The sequence below is a fragment of the Asparagus officinalis genome, chromosome 7 (assembly GCF_001876935.1).
Source record: "Asparagus officinalis chromosome 7, Aspof.V1, whole genome shotgun sequence".
Taxonomy (NCBI): Eukaryota; Viridiplantae; Streptophyta; class Magnoliopsida; order Asparagales; family Asparagaceae; genus Asparagus; species Asparagus officinalis.
The window spans coordinates 35,299,321-35,320,774 of record NC_033800.1 but is presented as its reverse complement, the minus strand read 5'-3'; the positions used below and the strand labels follow the sequence as shown (position 1 = coordinate 35,320,774).

Below are 21,454 nucleotides of genomic sequence, written 5' to 3'. Positions count from 1 at the left end.
CACATAACTTTAACAACCAATGCATAGCTTAACAACTGATAAAAAAGCTTAACAACAAATGCATAAGCTTAACAACTAACTCATAATATTAACAATTAACTCTTAAGGTTAACCACTAACTACTAAACTTAACAATTTGACTACAAGTTTATAATTGTATTCAAATTAAGGTACGTATCTAACATAGTAATCATCACTACAATATAACATTGTAGGCTGTCTAAAAAATCAAAATAGATAGCTGACCCCCTATCAAACACCGATGATGGAAGTTACGATCTGACGACTTCCAGAAGGCTATAATTTGAAGACTTTCACATAGATTAATGAAGGTTACAATCTGACGATCTTCACAACAACCGATGAAAGCTTTAGTTCAACAGTCTTCACAATCAATACCGGGAGTTACAATCTGACAACTCTCGTATTTCTGAGCAGCCAAGGTGAAGATCATTCAACAATGGTCTTTACAATGCTCTACAGAAGAAGCTACAAGTCAACTAGCCCCTTCTGAACGCGGAAGTCATCTCCGCATTTCAATTCCTGAAACGCAGGCGATCCCCACATTTCCAATCCTAAGCAAACCAAACGCGGGCGGCCCTCGCGTTTTTCAACACCCAGCGAGTACCCAACTCCGCGTCTCCATTCTAAAACGCAGAGTTAGGGTCCTGAACACCAACGTGGGCGTTTGACTCGTTCAAACACGAGCTGAACGGTTGCAGGAACCGTTTTCCCTCCACGATTTGAGGGATTTCCGCCCCACTTAGGAGCGGATTAAGGGGGCGGTTACACCCCTCTCAACCCCATTATGGAGAGAATTAAGGGGGGCGGTTACACCCCTTAATTCCCTATAAATATGGATAAACTCAATTGAGTTCGGGCTGGCTTTTTAGATATGGGACTTGGCAGCGAAAGGTTAGAATTTCTTGGCTCGGATTGACCCTTCGGCGTGGCAGCAACAGGAGTTGGCTCGGATTGACCCTTCGGCGTGGCAGCAACAGGAGAGATCCTTGGGCGAGCTTTTGAGGAGATCAACATCATCCTCCAACGAAGATCATCTTCAACGTTTGACAACGAGGAGCTTCTTCATCCTTGGCTTATAACCGACATTCGGTTAAATCAACTCTTTTTCAAGAGTTCAAACTCGTTCAGAGTTATCAACTCGTCCAGAGTTCTAAAACTTACCACACAAGTTATCCACAGCGTCGAATCGTGAGGAGAAGATATCGTTCCAGTGAATCAAAACGTCGGATCGTCAAAGAAGAGCAAACTCGACGTGAGCACTCGAGGGAGGCATTCCATCGCCACCGTGAAGAACCCAGTTTTAAACAAAGAGGAGAATCAAATTCATTCTCCTCTCTTTTGTAATCAGGAAATCCAAAGTTTTAAACAAAGAGGAGAATCAAATTCATTCTCCTCTCTTTTGTAATCAGGAAATCCAAATTGTAATCGATTTTGAGAGAATACAAGTTAATTTTCTTTCACTGTCTTTTTACTACAAATTTTCCCACAAACAAAAGATGGCGACTCTGCTGGGGAAGAGCTTCTCTGACGAAAAAGTGGTAGTGCAATCCGATGTTCATCTCACTGGAACAACCGTAGAAACCCTCGTGGTAGAGTTTGATCAAGCCAAGTTTGAGGAGGCTATCTCCTCCGGATCCCTTAGCCCCAAGGCTATGCGCAAGATCCACAAAATCTCCAAGGAGACTAAATCTCCAACTGTTGCTGGAGTGCCGAAGAAATTCCTCTCCTTTGGCCAAAATTCATCAAACAGCCCCTCCTCTGAAGGACTGGGCTCTGCCTCTGCCAAACTCATTCAACGAGTTGAAAACTCCACACCCGCGTCAACACGATGTGTCATGGGTGGTAAAAGGCCTACGACGGAGATAGATCCAATCAACGTCGATGATGCCCATGCAAAAGCCTTAAAACAGGCTAAGAAGAACGCTGCTCGTCGAAGAAGAAGGTCTCAGCGACGAGCACAACTCTGAGAAAGTCGCTCCTCCAACCAACGCGAACTTCGCGTTCGTAAGTTTAAACGCGACCCCGAGCTCCGCGTTTCTACTTTAGAATGCAAGCCTCATATTTATGAGCCCAAACATGAGCTTCGCGAGAACCAGACTGAACGCGGCCCTCAATGGCGCATTTTACAGCCAAAACGCGGACCTTAAGTCTACGTTGAAAGCGAACTTCAGCTTCGCGTTTCCCAGTCAAAACGTGACCTTCGCGTCGACACTGAATACTCTACGTAGCGCGACTAGATTGAGGGGCGGATATAAGAAGTTCATGGATTCAAGGTATCTAAACCATATTTATGTCCACCAAGAACTAGTCCTGTCCAATCATAGACTGGGGGTTCCAGTTCAAACCTCACGATCAGTGAGTAATTCTCCTCGAATCTTTACAACAGATTTGAGAGAGTTCATATCGAGAAAAAGACCGATGCAACAAATTATTCGTTCATTCCAATATGAACGACTGATCCCTACGGTCCTCTCGATATGCCAATGCTACTCATATGAGGCCAAACCAACGATATTCAACCGACCAACGAACGTTGTTTTGCCTAACCAACGACGACGTTCACATAGGAAGAAGTCTCCAGAGACCGAGTATCCTGGGGTCACTATCAATGTGATCGGCAGAGGGAAAACCTTAGGTCCTAGTTCCGATGACTCTGAGACAAGTCGTTCACCGAACATTAGAGAAATCACTAACGAGTTTGAAGGAGTCTACCGACACACTCAGACTCGAACGGGAGCCATTCCCCCTGTCAACTATCAGAGGTTAGCCAGAGGAACCAATTCCGATGATGAACACTCAGCCATTGCAGAGTCTCAATCATCAAGCTCTTTTATTGAACATGAGAGCTCTGCTTATATGACAGGAAATCATGATGATCTCGCGAAGAGACTTGATGAGCAGGAGGCCATGCTCAAATCTCAACAGGAAGCCATCAATGAATTTATGGCCCTGTTGACTCAAATCGTCGCAGACAAGGCCAAATCTCAGGAGACAGATTCGCCACCTAGGCAAAAATCTTCCCGGAGAGGAAAAGCGTCTTCATCCCGACCTCACACAAGCAAAGGAAAGGGAAAAGTGGTTGATGGTGCTGCTTCTGATTAAGAAGCCTATAACCCGGAATCTTCCTCTGATGAAGAAAAAGAGACTGAGAACGAGCGGAATCTACAGTCTGGCAAAATGGAAGAATTGGAAGCCCGTCTCAATGCCATTGCTGACAGAAGCGAGCTCCAAGATGAGGGAGTTGTCAGGCCCTATCCTGCCGAATGGGATGCAACCCCTTATCCTCCAAAATTTGAGGTCCCGACGCTACAAACTTTTGACGGCACGGGATCACCGAACCAATATATCTATCATTTCAAGTCACAGACTGGGAATGTGATATCAAATGACACCATACTGGTTCGATTATTCATTGGCACCCTCAAGGGAGTTGCCTTTGAATGGTTCAGAAAATTGCCTAACGGATGTATCCAAAAGTGGGCAGATCTAGAGAGACTCTTCCTGTCAAGATTCTTTGAAGAGGATACAGAAGTCTCCATTCATACCCTTCTCGCCACTAAGCAGAAGAAGAGGGAGTCCGTCAAATCCTTCGTCAAGAGGTTCCGAACCATGGCTCTCCGGTGTTCGTCATATATGACACAGTCTACCTTAGTGGAGACATGTCGACACAACTTGCAGACCGACCTTCTAGCACAAATGAGGGTTGGAGAATGCCGTTCCTGAAGACAACTAATTTCTCAAGGCGAACAGGCTCAAAAGATTATTACCAGGATCAAAGCTGAAGAACAAAATAGGCAGGATCAGCCTGAGCAATCGGACCAAGCCCGATGTTCTCAGTCAGATGGGGAAGATACTACGGCCACTGAAGCCAATCCTTTCCAGTAGGATGGCGGGGCCCACAACTATCACGTTAATAGTTACCTCTAAGTTAGATAATGGCTCACTAGGCGATGTGTCATGTCTTCTCTTTTCCCCCTTGCACTTGTTCAAGACTGGGGTTGGTTTATTGGTAGTTCATTGGATTATGAGTAATAAATTTTCTAAGTTGTTATGTTTAATAGAATACCTCTGTCAACCACAAAATCTACCAAAACTATCACGTCCATCAACTTGTCAATCCGCTTCAATAGGATGGCAGATCCACAAAACTATCACGTTAATATTTACCTCTGATAGTCCATCAACTTGTCAGTCCGCTTCAATAGGATGGCAGATCCACTAAAACTATCATGTTAATGATCACCTCTGATAGTCTGTTTTCTCCAAATTCCCCCACCAATCCTCTTCAAGTAGGATGACGGGTCTATCAAAACTACCATGTTAATGATTACCTCTGATAGTCCATTCCCTCCAAATTCTCTTGTCAATCCTCTTCAAGTAGGATGACGGGTCTATCAAAACTATCACGTTAATGATTACCTCTGATAGTCCAACTATCACGTTAATGATTACCTCTGATAGTCCATTCCCTCCAAATTCTCTTGTTAATCCTCTTCAAGTATGATGACGGGTCTATCAAAACTATCACGTTAATGATTACCTCTGATAGTCCATTCCCTCCAAATTCTCTTGTCAATCCTCTTTAATAGGATGGTAGGTCTACTAAAACTATCATGTTAATGATCATCTCTGATAGTCTGTTTTCTCCAAATTCCCCTACCAATCCTCTTCAAGTAGGATGACGGGTCTATCAAAACTATCGCGTTAATGATTACCTCTGATAGTCCATTCCCTCCAAATTCTCTTGTCAATCCTCTTCAAGTAGGATGACAGGTCTATCAAAACTATCACGTTAATGATTACCTCTGATAGTCCATTCCCTCCAAATTCTCTTGTCAATCCTCTTCAAGTAGGATGATGGGTCTATCAAAACTATCACGTTAATGATTACCTCTGATAGTCCATTCCCTCCAAATTCTCTTGTCAATCCTCTTCAAGTAGGATGGCGGGTCCACAAAAAACTATCACATTAACAGTTACCTCTGATAGTCAAACTCATCAGATAATGGCCTACCTGGTGATGTGACTCTATTCCGACTTCATGGATAGTGCCTCACTGGACGATGTGCCTTGTCTACCTCTTTTTATTCCCCTACTAAGTCTTAATCGAGACTGGGGGTTGGTTACTTGGAATCCACTGGGTTAAGAGTAATGAATCTTTCACATCGTCGAGTTAACATTACACTTTTGACGATCATCATCCCCACAGAGTATGCATTCAACTCGCATCACTCCCAATTTGTCACGTTAACGCTATACCTCTAACAACAATCAACTTATTAATCCTTGACAATAGGATGATAAGTCCTCAAAATTGCTCAAATCGCAATCTTCCCCAGCAAGACGCTAAGTCTTCAAAATCTTATTCAAATCACAAGTATCAAAATTCATCACTTCTGATGATAAACTCACCTAGTGAGTTTCCCCAGCGAGACGCTAATTCCCAAAATCTTGTGCAAGTCACAAGTACACATTCCTGTCACGTTAACATTATACCTCTGACGACCCACTTATCAATCCTCTTCAATAGGATGATAAGTCCACAAAGTTGCTCCGATCGTAACACATTCCTGTTACGTTAACATCATACCTCTGACAACCCACTTATCAATCCTCTTTAATAGGATGATAAGTCCACAAAGTTGCTCCGATCGCAATACATTCTTGTCATGATAACATCATACCTCTGACAAAATCAACTTATCGACTCTCATTAATAGAGCGATAGGTCCATAAATTTTAGTCAAGTTAACATCATACCTCTGACAATCAAACCAACTTATCGACTCTCTTCAATAGAGCGATAAGCCTATAAAATACTGTTAGGTTAACATCACACCTCTAACAGTCAAATCCCCCAATGAACTTGTTAATCTCTTTTCAACAAGAATAGCAAGTTTTTATTATAAAATCCCTAGCGGATTAAATATTTTCTGGAATTATCCTATTGATAATAAAGAAAATTTATGAATTTCACTCTAAGTGGAAATTCATGCCAAGTTAATATTACACCTCTGGCGCTTCCAACTTTCTTTCAGTGTTTCAAATAACATAGGAAGAAATAATGACAAAGTCTACGTATTCGACATCGTAGCAGGTCATTATTAATAATGCCAAAATCCATGCCTTACACGCATGGGGAAATTTATCCTGAATCCTCAGTAGGGATAAGTCAACACCTAACACGCGTTACCAGTTAGTCTTTCACCGTAAAAAGGACAAAAGTCTATGTATTCAACATCGTAGCAGATTGTTATTAATAACGCCGAAATTCATGCCTTATACGCATGGGGGACTTTATCTCGATTCCTAATTAGAGATAAGCCTACGCCTAACACGCGTTGTCGGTTAGTCTTTTTCTGTAAAAATGACAAAGTCTATGTATTCAAAATCATAGCATCAAGTCTAAGAGGGTTCATTCTCTTAGCACAACGTTACATGTGAAATGGATTCAAATAATTCACATGCTAGCCCGACTCAAACGGTAGTCGGTAAAGGCTTATCAAATCCGTTGATGGCTGAGGGTTTGCCAAAAATCCTATGCATGTTCGTAGGTCCATTAGCTTAATGGATGTGAGCCGGGACTTAAAATAGATGAGCTAAAGACAAGTCTTAAAGACTTAGTCAAAAATGCATGGAAGTCACTTCCATGTCTTAAGTCAAAACGCTGAGGTCAGACTCGCGATGCAAAAACCAAACGCTGAGGTCATACCCGTGTTCCAAATTCAACATGCAAGGGTGAGACCCACGTCTTAAGTTCAAAATGCAGGTTCATCCTCCGCATTCCAAAAGTAGGATTGTGATGCATACCTTCACACAGGTCCTGCATGGCAAATCTCATCAACCAAGATGCATTCAAAACGAGTGCAGAGAACGATTCCTTTACGACAAGGAATCAACAGCTCCAAGATCAGAGTTGAGATCCAAAGTATTTCAAAAATTCGTCCCAGTCAACCGTGAACTTTTGAAAACTTTGGAGGGGGTTCTGTAGGCTGTCTAAAAAATCAAAATAGATAGCTGACCCCCTATCAAACACCGATGATGGAAGTTACGATCTGACGACTTCTAGAAGGCTATAATTTCAAGACTTTCACGTAGATTAATAAAGATTACAATCTGACGACCTTCACAACAACCGATGAAAGCTCTAGTTCAACAGTCTTCACAATCAATATCAGGAGTTACAATCTGACAACTCTCGTATTTTCGAGCAGCCAAGGTGAAGATCATTCAACAATGGCCTTTACAATGCTCTACAGAAGAAGCTACAAGTCAACTAGCCCCTTCTAAACGCGGAAGTCATCTCCGCATTTCAATTCCTGAAACGCAGGCGATCCCCACATTTCCAATCCTAAGCAAACCAAACGCGGGTGGCCCTCGCGTTTTTCAACACCCAGCGAGTACCCAACTCTGCGTCTCCATTCTAAAACGCAGAGTTAGGGTCCTGAATGCCAACGTGGGCGTTTGACTCGTTCAAACACGAGCTGAACGGTTGCAGGAACTGTTTTCCCTCCACGATTTGAGGGATTTCCGCCCCACTTAGGAGCGGATTAAGGGGGCGGTTACACCCCTCTCAACCCCATTATGGAGAGAATTAAGGGGGGCGGTTACACCCCTTAATTCCCTATAAATATGGGTAAACTCAATTGAGTTCGGGCTGGCTTTTTAGATCTGGGACTTGGCAGCGAAAGGTTAGAATTTCTTGGCTCGGATTGACCCTTCGGCGTGGCAGCAACAGGAGAGATCCTTGGGCGAGCTTTTGAGGAGATCAGCATCATCCTCCAACGAAGATCATCTTCAACGTTCGACAACGAGGAGCTTCTTCATCCTTGGCTTATAACCGACATTCAGTTAAATCAACTCTTTTTCAAGAGTTCAAACTCGTTCAGAGTTATCAACTCGTCCAGAGTTCTAAAACTTACCACGCAAGTTCTCCACAGCGTCGAATCATGGGGAGAAGATATTGTTCCAGTGAATCAAAACGTCGGATCGTCAATGGAGAGCAAACTTGACGCGAGTACTCGAGGGAGGCATTCCATCGCCACCTGAAGAACCCAGTTTTAAACAAAGGGGAGAATCAAACTCATTCTCCTCTCTTTTATAATCAGGAAATCTAAATTGTAATCGATTTTGAGAGAATACAAGTTAATTTTCTTTCACTGTCTTTTTACTACAAATTTTCCCACAAACAAACATATGAAGAAAAAAGTTTATAACAATTATTTTCAAAACAAACTACATTGTAAAGTTCGCAAAACAACCCACAATATGACTCTAAACATCTCCTTCGAACTCTATCGGTTCATTCCCTGCTCGTGAAAAAAATTATCATCATCGTCATCACATTTACCATTCATTTTCTTCTGCTCTCTCCCTTTGATGAGTAATTGAGCAGCAATCTTTGCCCTAATGACCCATGTCATATAATAATCTGGTGTAAGCTACAAAACATCATTTCCTTCTAGTATTGCTTTTATGAATAAGTACGTGTAAATCTCGCAATTGTACCTACAAAAAAAAAATCTATTTACCCTTCAAAAGAGGGAGTTCATGAAAAACTTTACTCTCCCCCAAAATATCCTTCCACCAAATTTAATTACCAATCATATCCTGATTTCATAAACCACTTTACCCTTTCATCGGTTACGCCTATATTCCTCCTCCTTTCAATTCATCGGTTACACCCTAATCCTTCAATTCATTAATTGCCAACGATGAGTATTATTGCCCTCATCATCACCGCACCTCCTCAGCTCCTCTGCCATCATCTCCTCAGTTCTTAAATTTTGGGCATCAATTACGATCACGAAGGAGACTCATTGACGAAGGTATGATTTGCTCCTTTTCTAAATTTTACTTTTGATTCCGTCATTGTCTTCTTGGTTGTCATCGATGTCCTCTTCCTTCTTTGTAGAAAGAAGGGATCTAAATGCAGAGCGAGGTCCTCTGACATGGCGGTGGCTGCTGTGCTACCATTGACGGACAAGAGAGTCATCGGAGAAGGAGCGGTACCTCCGGCAGTCACGGCAGTGTCGGTCACGACCGCGGATGCTGAAATGGCAGGAAGAGGCTGATGTTCTTAGGTCAAGGGGCTAGGGTTTACGATCTCGAGGATTTCAGGAATTTCATTGAAGAAGGTATTTCTAAATTTTATTTGCTCAATTCACCATCTCACCTTTTTGTTTTTCGTTCCTCTCATTTTGTTTTAATTTTAAAGAAAAATTTCATTTAATTTTGTTCTAATTAGCCATCATCTCATTTTGTTCTAATTCAACAATAGGTCAAGGGTTGTCCGAATTAGGACTTGCTTCAAGTCTTCATCTTGCTCCTGTGTCAGTTTCATCAGGTAAAAAATCAGTTGTTATTTTTTTGTGAATTTTTTTTTAAATTGAGAAAAAGGTTGGATCTTTAGTGAGAAATTAGTTGAACTTGTAGGATCTGAAATAGATACACTAGAACACTAGAGGGGGGGTGAATAGTATTCTCTTAAAATTATTGCAAAGTAGATAATAAATTGCAAAGAAAAATGGCAATCTCAGAAATTTGCAAACACAAACACAAGGATTTTATACTGGTTCCACCAAACCGGTGTACATCCAGTCCCCAAGCAAATCCCGCTTGAGAGTTTTCACTATGATTTTGAATAAACTTACAAAATCAAACGCAAACCTGACCAATTTGCAAGTCCCTGCAAATTGCAACACCAATTGACAAACTCCTTGCCAATTTTTTTTCTGAACAAATAACTTATTTATAGCCCTTGAAAAGACAAGTTTTTAAAGTTTAAAAACGTTTAAAAACGGCCAAAAACTGTCAGATATTCAAATTCTGAAAACTGAAAAACTGTCTCTTGTAGTCGACTACTGTAGTCATTAGTCGACTACACTGAGTTCAGACAGACTCTGTGTTTTCGGAAAATGTTCTCAGTAGTCGACTATAATGATCATTAGTCGACTATACTGTAATTTGACAGAAACTTGAAAAATAACATTTTCTTCAGTAGTCGACTATAATGTTAATTAGTCGACTATACTGTAAACAGACAGAAACTTGTATTTGAGTTATATACATGAGTAGTCGACTACTATCCTAATTAGTCGACTATTAAGATCAAATATTCAGAAATAATGAGTTTTTATAATTAAGTTTTAACTACTATTCTAATGGTTAACATAGGGGATTTCTATAGTTAACCAACACACTAAGCCTGTGTTAGTGTGTTCTAAAATTGTGTGTGTGTGCGTGTGTGTGTGATCAAGGCTTGTACAAATATTCTAAGTAAAGAAAAATTCAAATACATTATCTTTTGTTCTTCATTTTCTTCACTTCAAAATTCCTTGATATCCACTTGCACTTGTACATATTCTGATATTGAAATCTGCATATGAAAGTTAGTGCACACACAATATAAATTGTTATCATCAAAACATTATCATGGAGAAATGATATTCAACAGAACTTACCTGGGCTCCGATTACCTAGAAACTTGTCCATGATGAGGAATGACCATGGTCATGGGTATGCTCAAGAGATCAGGTTAATTATAATGTCTTTAGGAGAAATACTTAGAGGATGTGTCTGACATTGTGTTAGATAACGTGGATAAGGTAAATTTCAGACATTGTGTTAGATAACGTGGATAAGGTAAATTTGCAAAAAGTCCATTAAGGATGTCAGATGACACTTGGAACAGGATCTGTATTCGGGATATGATAGTTGCTTCTGTAATCCTTAAGATATAAGCTGTTAAACTAATAAATATCATCAATCTCTTTGTTTTCTATCTCAGGATACTTAAACTTACATACTTCCTAGCCTCTTTCACGTTGGTCAACTTGTATCTTGCATAGTACTAACAGTTGATGATGATAAGAGAGAAGGAAGTGGACAAAAAAGGATTTGGCTGTCTCTGTGTCTTAGTTTGCTGTACAAAGGCCTCACTCTTGATGCTGTTCAAGATAGGATGGTATGCTACAATTATTTCAGTAAACAAGAGCTGCAAAAGATTTTCTGTTCTTAAAGTCTCACCAATGATCCTCTGCTGTTAGCTTTTAATTTTTCATGCGCGTTATCAGATATATTTAATGCAATGTAATTCTCTATGCTTGGAATGTTCTAATGACAAACATCTCAAACTTCTGAGTACTGGCTAACCTGCTTTGCATACTTCTTTCGCTTCTTGTAGGAAAACATAGTTATTTACTTTTCATTTCAAAAGACAAAACCAACTAGCGCCATTGGAAAATAACAAGATTTAGATAGTGTTTAATAACCAGTCAAACTAATAGTAATCCAATGTGTAAAATTTGGAGAAGGATGAAATGTGCATGTATGGACACAAAGATGTTCTTGACGCGTATTCAGAAACAATACCAATTCAAACAAATAATAAACTAATGTTTTAAAGGGTTGTTTATCATAACGTTTTCCCATTGTAATAAAGCAAAACAGGAGATACTTTAAGGATGGAGTAAGTTGTTATATTATGATGAGAATAGTAGTCCAATTACCTTTAAGGCTTTTAACAAAGGTGATAAATAGCATAATTTAAGGATTGAATTAAGAAGATTAGGAGAATGTTATGAGTACATTTAAAAATCTAACCAGTTAAAAGTATTTTTTTTCAATGCCTTATGCTGTGGTCTAAACAAACTGGAAACATAATTCTGTGGCTCATTTCTATGCCTTATGCTGTTAAATTATATGGTCCACAAGCATAATTTTAACTTGTGAAGGTAAAACAATATTTGGAAATGGGGATGAGGGGTGAAAATTTATGTTCCATTTCCAGGTCGAAACCTAATGCATCATTACTGTCCCCAGGGTTTGTTTGGTTTAAAGGGAAATGAAAGAAAAGAAAAAGGAAAATAAATTTCCGTTGTTTGGTTAGACGGGAAGCGAAAATCTAAAATTTTAGTTCATCTTTTCTTCAACTGAACCCCCCCCAAAAAAAAAAAAAAGGGGGGGGGGGGGGGGACATAACATGCCTGCAAAGTATGACATGAATACTTAGATTTCAAGCGAAGTGATATTTTCCAACATATTTTGCTTAGATTTGAAAGAATTTTGATATTTCACTCAAAGATCTCCTAGCACAATAAGCATCTTGGAAGACCCTCAAATAAACACCAGATTATTGAGGATCTTGTGAGACTTTAATGTTAACTATTAACAATAGACAATATTTAGAAATAATCGTTGGATTTTTACAGTAGCCGAATGGTCAACTTTTGTAGCAATTTGAAGTTGTTCCAGTGCTTACATCATTATCCAACATTAAAGTTGAGATATCTATGAATTTTTACTTTCACATTTTATTAAATCATGGTTTAGTTTTGTATTGCCTTAAAGAGGCAGAAAGTTCCTTAATTTACACAATAATCCAAATATTAGAAGGATATATATAAGTCCCTTCATGCTCACTATAACTGCAAATTTGGCATAGTTGCAGGAGACACTGGAATTGAATGGGTTTCAGATTTTAACTTCAACATTAGCAATTTGAATATACAACCTCGACTTCTAGTGGAAGTGAACTTCCGTCGTAATAAAAGTGTGAAGACGCAACCAAATTAAATGTATACCAAATATTAATATTTACCTTGATAGATGGGAGAGTCAGCAACCTCCAAATCCTTAATCCTGTAAATAATACAAGAAAACTAAAAAAATTGGAAAAATATCAATTTCCATAAATACTAATTATAGTCTAAGGAAAAAAGTAAATTCTAATGAATAGAACCTAAATTGCCTCAGAGAAAACAATTACATTGGTGTTATGCTTAATTTCAAAAAACGAAAATTTCAAAATGAAATTTATCATGAAATTTATCACATAAAGATATCAAACAATCTAAGAATTTTCAAAATCAAAATCAAAATCAAAATTTATAAATTGATCAAGACATACCAGAAATTATTCTCTTAAAAAAACCTTGCTCAATTAGTTCACTTCCTGATCCCTAAAATCTGATATTTGAGGAGAAGATGGACGAGAAGGTTTGTGGATGATGAGGATAATAATAAGCTTCTTGAGGACGATAATAATCATCTTTGCAATTTGATAACCGACAATTGATGAGGTAGAGAGAATGGTACTGCGTTGCCGGAGGAAATTCGTAACAGATGGAATGGAAAAGGAAAGGAACGAAGATTTAGGGCTTTACATCTTCTGATTTGTGAGTAACGGGAAAAAGGGTATCTTTGTTAAGTTAATGAAATGAAAGATGAGGATAACTTTGTTATATTTTCCAGTGCAGGCACCTACTGATCTATTCATGCAATATGGTTTTCTGGTTCCAGCCTTTGTTTGCACTTTTAATCTCATTAATCTGTTTTTATCTATTGCCTTTGTAGTAAAAGAATTCCGTGCTTGACCCTTTCATTAATAGAGTTTAGTTTACCCATCTTTGTAGCATCCTATCCTCCATTATGCCCTTATTGATTGAGATTCTTTGTTTTGGACCACCTGATATGTAGGCGTGTCTTTGTACAAATCCACACCTCTCCTGTTAATGCATAATTCCTTCCAGTGTTATCTTGGGCGCTCCAAGGCAATCGGCTTAGGTGTTGAGGCACTTCAGGGCACTGAAACCGTGCCCTGCATGAGATGTGGGGTGCATTGTGTAAGTGAGGCGCACACCTCGATACGCCTTATTATGCCTCACGCCTTGATGCACCTCCATGCGCCTTACTGATATTACTACTACATTCTTTATTCCTCTTCATTTGCCTGCTACTTTGTCTCATTACCATTTTCCTCTTCCCCAAATTCTTGCCTACTCCTTATATTTCCCCCATTTTTTCCTGTTATTATTACTATATTGAAACAGTGATTGTGAAATCACAAACTATTGTTCTAGGTATTGCGATATCGGCTGTTATTAATAATATCGAACTTGATTATGTTCCTTTGTTTTTTTATTGAAGCATTGTGAAACCAAGGCCTGGACATGTTCTGCTGCTTATAATGTTCGTGATTCTAGATGTATGATTTTATAGAAGAAGTTCTTTTATTATTTTGGTTGTGATAAATTACTGGAAATACGGAAGGGTAGCGTTAAATTATCATTAAATCTCTTGTAACTGGTGCTAAGACTATGAATTAGGACATTATTCTGTGATTTAGGTTATTGACCATGCAATTTAATCTTTTGCAACCTTAGGACGACACTCCAAGTTCCCCTATAACAAAAAGACTCTAGCTCAATTAGGTGAGAGGGGAGATAGAAAGTTTTGTTATGAAGTCAAATTCACAATTTGCTTCTGATCATTAAGTAAAATTATGAATGGATTAAATCCTAAGGGTCAGAAAAGGCCAAGTCAAACTTAGTAGTGACGTTGACACATAACACATGACTAGATTAATTTCTCCTCCAGTGAATTTGGTAACTCAAACTTAGTAGTGACGTTGACACATAACACATGACTAGATTAATTTCTCCTCCAGTGAATTTGGTAACTCTTGGTGCTGTGCATTGAGGACGAACAACACATGACTAGATTAATTTCTCCTCCAGTGAATTTGGTAACTCTTGGTGCTGTGCATTGAGGACGAACGAAGATTTGCCATAAGTTTTTTATCCTACATTTTCTTTGGATATTTTAGCTGATAATGCTTATATTTTCCACTAATGTCAACATCAGATTCTTAAAGACATCTTAGTTCTTCATCGTTTATTTTTTTTCTTATTGTGCTTCAACACAATTTATCCACATTCATATGCAAACTGTTTACACGTTCTGGCTTGCATTTATTTGCTTATGGACATAACCTTTGCACTTTTACTTGAAACTTTAAGAAAAATTATATTTTGAGGTATTAAGTATGAGGTGCATAATGTTATTGAGTAACTAAAAATAGATATAAGTTACTAAGAACTTTTTGGAACAAATGCTATAAGGCTATAAGCCACATTTTGGTTTAGTGGAAGTCTGAAATAAGCTAGAAAATTGCACGAAATGATGTGATTATAATTCAGAAATTTTGTTCACTCAGGTTCTTACAGCACAGGTGAAGAGTGTTGAGGACCATGGCAACATTCTTCATTTTGGAGTCCCATTGTTCACTGGGTTTCTCCCTAGGAGTGGTCAAGGTATGGAAAATTACCATGTACGGGTTTCCCTAATGATTACTGCTTACTTCCATTTTTCACCCATATTCACCTCCTAAAATTTTCTCCCTCTCTATCCTGTAATATGCAACTTATCCTCTTTATTGTTTGTCCTCAGATTGAGGTGATTGTAACCTCAAGACATTATAATTAACAGAGATCGGTGGTCAAGAGAGGGAACATTTTAGTGATGAAAATTAACAGAGATAAGGTTCTGAATGGCAAATTTTAGTTATATTTGTTATTAAGAATTGGGCACATTTCTATGTATTAAACAAAGAAACAAAAAAGGCCTATTTTATGAAATTTTTTTCCTCTAATATCCACTTTGTCACAATTTTGGATGCTGGTATTTATACATGCATACTATGTATGTTTGCAGTACATCATCTATTTTTAAATTCAAATTTTTATAATGTGTTTACATGTGCTAATCTTCAGTATACAATAGCAATGATGGGATATGGTCCTGAAGACAGAAGTGCAGTGTTGGAATTGACCTACAACTATGGAGTGAAGGAATATGACAAAGACAATGCATATGCACAGGTAATCCTTGTTTCCTTCTACAAATGACCAGTGTAAGATTTAGGATCTGTTATATTCAGATGTAAACAGTTACATCGCATACTTCTTATGGATACTTTACCGACACAGTCTTTTCCTTTGCGTCTCCAATTTTTTATTATGACGGAATGTGGTGCACTTAGGATTTTTATAGTTGGCAATCGCCATGGTAATTCAGAAAATCACCTTGTCAACCACGCACTCTAAGAAGTTTTCTAAGAATAAGAACAAAAAGATAGAAATTACTCCACTTCAGCTACCCCCACCCCCTAAAAAATCAAAATAAAAACTCTATGCTCATTAAACTCCCCTACTCTTCCGCTTCAACTCCAACAGCATAACCAGCCTACTCCAATAAACACTCATTAACTTCCACATTAACTACTTGCAGAGCTACATGAACTCAAAGTTTTGATCTTTCAGACCTTGTGCCCCCTAATAGCTTATCCCACCTTCTCCTCATTTACAATCACAAATCTAAATCCTAGATATGGCCCCAAAGATTCTTAACAAAACAGCCTCAATGTTTCTGGCTAATCCACGATTATAAACCAGATACTTTGAAGCACTAAATATAGGATATTTATGACATTCTTACTATCTAAAACAAACATTGGATATTTTTCACACTCTTACTATCTAAAACAAACATAAACTGTTTATTGTTTCTTTCATATTAAAAGAAGAGGCGTTGTTGACTACATATTGGGAAAAAATTACACCAAATGAAGGTAACTAAAATATGTCAAAAGTAGAAATTATTTTTTCCCCTTCATTGCGGCATTTGCAATCAGAAAAAAATATAAGAAAAGTTGGCATATATTGATTTCAAATTTAAAAGCATATTCTATATGCCTAATGAAGTTTTTATTTTTTTTATTCAGGTAACCAACAAATGAGAGTCCATGAAAATTCTAGATTTAATCTATCATCCAATTATAGTGTTCTCATTCCTCAGCCCTACACCTTCATCCCCCAAATTCTTGTAATACTACAGCAAACCTGGCACATGATTTATCTATGCAAGACATATCAAACAATTGTCTATTTATCTGCAACCTTCAAGCCTTTTCCGCAGCAACTATAGTCAGAGTTATAAAGCGAACATGATTGTTCTATTATTCCCACATCCAGTATAAGTATCTGTAAATGAATCTCAAGACTTATGATACAGCAAACAATTGTCCATTTGTCTGCGACCATCAAGCCATTTTTCCAACTATTGTAGTCGATGTTATAAAGCCAACACAATTGTTCTATTATTGCCACATCCATTATAAGTATATCCTTCTGTTAATGCATCTCATGACTTAATACTATGTTCTCTTTCAGATTTCTAGATTGAACTGAAATGCAAGGCTACCTTCAGTTCAGCCATATGTTTATGGCTTATCATTTTTAAGATCAATTTCGGCATTTGATGATATGAACGGCACTTATTCCATACTATATATCTATTACATATTACTATTATTAAAGATTAAAGATATGCCCTTTTTCGGTATTCTATCCCTATGGAAGTCTTGAATTCAAATAATTTCATGAAATGTCCATATAATTTACACATAGATAAGGGTCATGAAAATTATGTCATATGTCCTACTTAACCACTCCTATTAAATGCCTCTGCATCCTTAGTTCAATGTTTGATTTATCATCATGTTTCTTTAAAGAACAAATGTCAAAGTCAGGTATATCAACATCAACAATGCACATGGAAACAAGCCATATAGATCTCGATAATTTGAAGGTATGTATGTTATTGATGAGTTTGTCAAGTTGAATTCAAACATGTTTATTCTAATTGTTTCATTCATGTTTTGAAATGTCTCTAGCTTTAATGTACACCTGATCTAACTTGTTGTCCTTGTGTTTATATTGTTGCGGGTTGGCTTGTTGTATGATGAGGTAGCATTACAAAATGTTCTAAACATGACTGCTGACAGGTAAAAGAAGAAAGGGAGATGTTGAGGAGAAAGGTTTAAAGTTTTATTTAAACATATTGCTTGAGATTGCACACAGCTTACTACTGTCCGATTTATGTGGGCACCTTTATATTTTAAATATTTGTGCTATACGCGTTGAATGTCTTCAGTTATTGAGAAATTGATCATTAGAGTCTCAAGAGGTACCAATGATTGGCTTAAAGACGCCATTTGGGGATGGCTTGTTAAGACATGTTGCTGAAGATGTTCTAAAGCTGGCTAAGGTTGATCAACTGACATTTCCAATTGCTTGCTATTTGCCCATAATTAAATTTCAAAGTGTGACTTTTAAATGTTTTAAACTATTTTTCAGGATGGCTTGGAAAGAAGAAGTTACAAAGAAGCTGGATTTCTGAGAGTAAGTGGCTGAGGTGGTTAATTCAGGTAAGAACAGTTACCAATTTTGTTGTCTGGATGACTTAAATGTGATTTTTATGAGTCAATGGGTGCTGGATTGGCCATGGCCCCTAGAGACATTGCATTCAAGGTAAACTTCTTCCTTCACGCTATGCAATTATTTGTTCTTGCTATTATTGATATACTCAATTACTCATCACGATCGCACCATTTATTTTCTTTTGAGAAAAACACATGACAAGTTAAACAATGTAATGAATATATGATGATTTTTTTATTGAATTATTGCTTTGATATAGTGACAATTTCATCTAGGCAGCACTCATTTCTCTCATTTATGAAGATTTAGTTTAGCGTGTCACCCATAATAGTGTTTGATCTTTTTTTATGAAGTTTCCTCTAGAGAGGTGTTGTTTACAAAAATGACCAGGAACCTAAATATGAGCAATCATATAATGAGATTTTGGAATGCTTGCTGACCAGGTAGAATTTAATGACATCATAGATTGCAACAATGACTGAAAGAAATTTATTTTTTTGTTTGTCTATTAAAGTCCTCAAGAGTACTATTTATTCCAGTACTTTCTCGCATAAGGTTTACAGGTTTTGGCACATTGCTTTCTCTATAATAAGCTGAAAGTTACTTTAGGGAATTCATTCTTAAGTGTGCGATTTGCTCAAGTTTTAGGTTCAATGATTCTTTCATACAAGTGGAATTATATCTCCTTGTTCATAGTTATGCATTTTTCTTATATTCTATGCCAGCGTATGGAATTTATTTGTTGGAGGACTGATTTGCTATATGGTGAGGTTTTTGCATATGTTTCTTGTGTTTTACTTACATTTTAGTTTGTTATGGTTAAGCTAGGAGAACTCAAACTAGGAGAGTTACTGGACTCACCTCCCCCAGGACTGGATGAAGCAATTGCAATCTCAAATGTATGATATTTTAGTCAAGCTGTTAAACAGAGATTGTTTTGTTTATTTTATTTTATTTTTTTGGCAGAAACTTGAGTTTTTTATGCCTGTCAGATTTTTTTCTAGGTTATGCAATTTGTTGAATCATAAGAATACAATATTTTTAGTCGTATAGTATGCGTTTGGATCTGGATCATCCTGGCTCTTATGGCTAAGGTACATGTTTGTTGCATTTGACATAATACTACTTGTTTACATGTGTTCATGTAATTTAAATGTGAGTATATAATTTCAGATACAACACATTTTTGATCTTATACCCTCCTGGCATCACAAGCGAGGTCGGCATGATATATATAGCTCTGGCCTACATCAAGGTACCAAAAATGTTTCATTTTAGATTGGGTTTCATCTATTTGCTATCATGAGGGAATGACTTCATCCTTTGGTTTTTGGTAATGGCAGGCCTCTGAAAAATACTTCATTAGGATGTCAAACAAGTGGAACTTCTCTTTCGATTATTTCTATGCAGCTATCATTGCTCTTGGAAATTATGTGCCAAGTATGTACCTGATATTTTCACAATTTGTGTGGTTGTATTGGTGTTCTCTAATCCTTAAGATTGTCTTCTTGTTGGCAGGGAGTGCTCTTGGTATGGTTGTGAATGTATTCCTCTGAAAAACAGATTGCCAATGTTTTATAGATTATTGATTAAATGTTTTTGCTTTCAGCTGGGTGCTCATCTCAAAACACCTTATTTTATGAAACGTGATAACAATGAACTTATTTGCATTTCTTGTTTGGTTATGTTCATTGTCTAAAACCTACTATAATACTTGTACAGACATTTGTTTAAAACCTACAGGGGTTTCTACTTTTAGGATTATTTATGTTGCAATAAGGATTATTTGTTTGAAACATGGATTAAATTAAATAAATCATAATAAAATGAATCAATAATAAAATAATAAAATTAAAATTTTACCACGTGCATTGCACGTGTAATCCAACTAGTAAAATAAAATATGACAGTTTTTTTGTAAATATTTATAGTATTATTACAAAGTCTCTGATCTACCCTCTTTAATATTCAACCAATTTGCAATTCGACAACAATTCTCTTATTCCCCTCTCTTTGTTTATACCATCCACCAATGCTCACAATGATCCTTACATCCAGATCACATGCTCAACAATAGCGGGTCTGACACCATAATCATAAAAGAGAATGAAACCGATCTCTTGATATGAAACTTTTATTAGCCACCATAGAGAAAATCGAACCTCACCCTAGTTTTAGAGGGGAAGATAGAAAGATAGAGATTTTTTTTTGAAGTGGGAGAGAAGAATTAATAGCAGAGTGGGCTGCGTTTAATAGAAGTAGATAAGGGGAGAGGAGAGAGAATGAATGATAGAGAGTGGCGCACAAAAATCCAAAAAAAGGGGGTCACATGTATAGTCAAGGTTTTTTTTTCCCCCATGAGTTGGCATTATACTTAAGGGGGTTCTACAAATAAATAGGTTGGTTTTGGGGTAAAGAGACTGTGGACTAAGTCTTGGGGGATAAGCAAATAAATTACTTAATTTTAGGGGCTAGAAGCAATTTCCCCCCTAAAAAACACATATTCCTCCCCAGTTCAGCTCAGCACATTCATAATATCTTGCCAACTATGCGAAGTAACCTTTCTCCTTTACCATGGTGTGAAATATAATAACAAGAAGCACGATACTATCTTGAACAGACTCCACTCTAGCCGTCAAAGGAATTCGGTTAAAGGTCAATAACATCACTTTCCACAATATGTTCATGAAAATTGTGACCTCAAGGAGAAATATCACACTTTCATTTCCCATCGAATAAAGACTCAATACAACCACGAAACGTCATTCCAAAAGGAGGATTGCCATACTCCCTACGATTTCTCCGACCACTATCGAAACAGAAAACCTGGCTAACCTTCTCTAAATAGCCTTGTCTAAATAGCCTTGCCAGAGTGACGAGAAAACACGGCATACGTTTAGAACTGCAGCGAATTAACAATGTGGATTCATCATATGAAACCGAAGGCGATGAAAGAACAACACCGAGATACTAAATAGTAGAGTCAATGAAGCATACAAATTCAGGGACGAGAATGAGAAACACCAAGATTCAAAATAGCAGAGTTGCATACAAGTTCACAGACACCAGCCAATTCAAACGTAATTTACAAACAAGCTGTTACCAAGATGGAAAATAGTCTCGAAAAGCATACAAATTAAGTAATTAACTGACACCGGGCGCTTCACGCATACAAAACTCGAACGAGCAATATCAAGTCACAAAATAGTGGAGCTAGCATACAAGCTCAATCGCACTGGATGATCCAGATTACATCACGAAGTCCACACTCAGAACTCGAAAAAGCAAAATACCGGAGCAAAGTTTAAAAGGGATCCAAATGCAGTGGCTAAATATTTGGTTAACACCAACGAAAGATCCAAATACAA

General features: G+C 37.6%; 1 long non-coding RNA gene across 9 annotated transcripts; it reads left to right on the top strand.

The window, feature by feature from the left end:
• Positions 8,999-19,695, top strand: LOC109849727. 9 transcript variants are annotated; one of them, XR_002249224.1, is made up of 12 exons: positions 8,999-9,161; positions 9,305-9,370; positions 15,023-15,119; positions 15,579-17,454; positions 17,617-17,683; positions 17,800-17,913; positions 18,003-18,176; positions 18,911-18,985; positions 19,091-19,180; positions 19,260-19,341; positions 19,430-19,526; positions 19,605-19,695. It is a non-coding gene; the product is annotated as an uncharacterized LOC109849727 (long non-coding RNA). The 9 variants fall into 9 exon arrangements; XR_002249225.1 differs by having other exon boundaries at positions 15,579-15,686; positions 17,396-17,913; XR_002249222.1 differs by having other exon boundaries at positions 15,579-15,686; positions 17,378-17,913.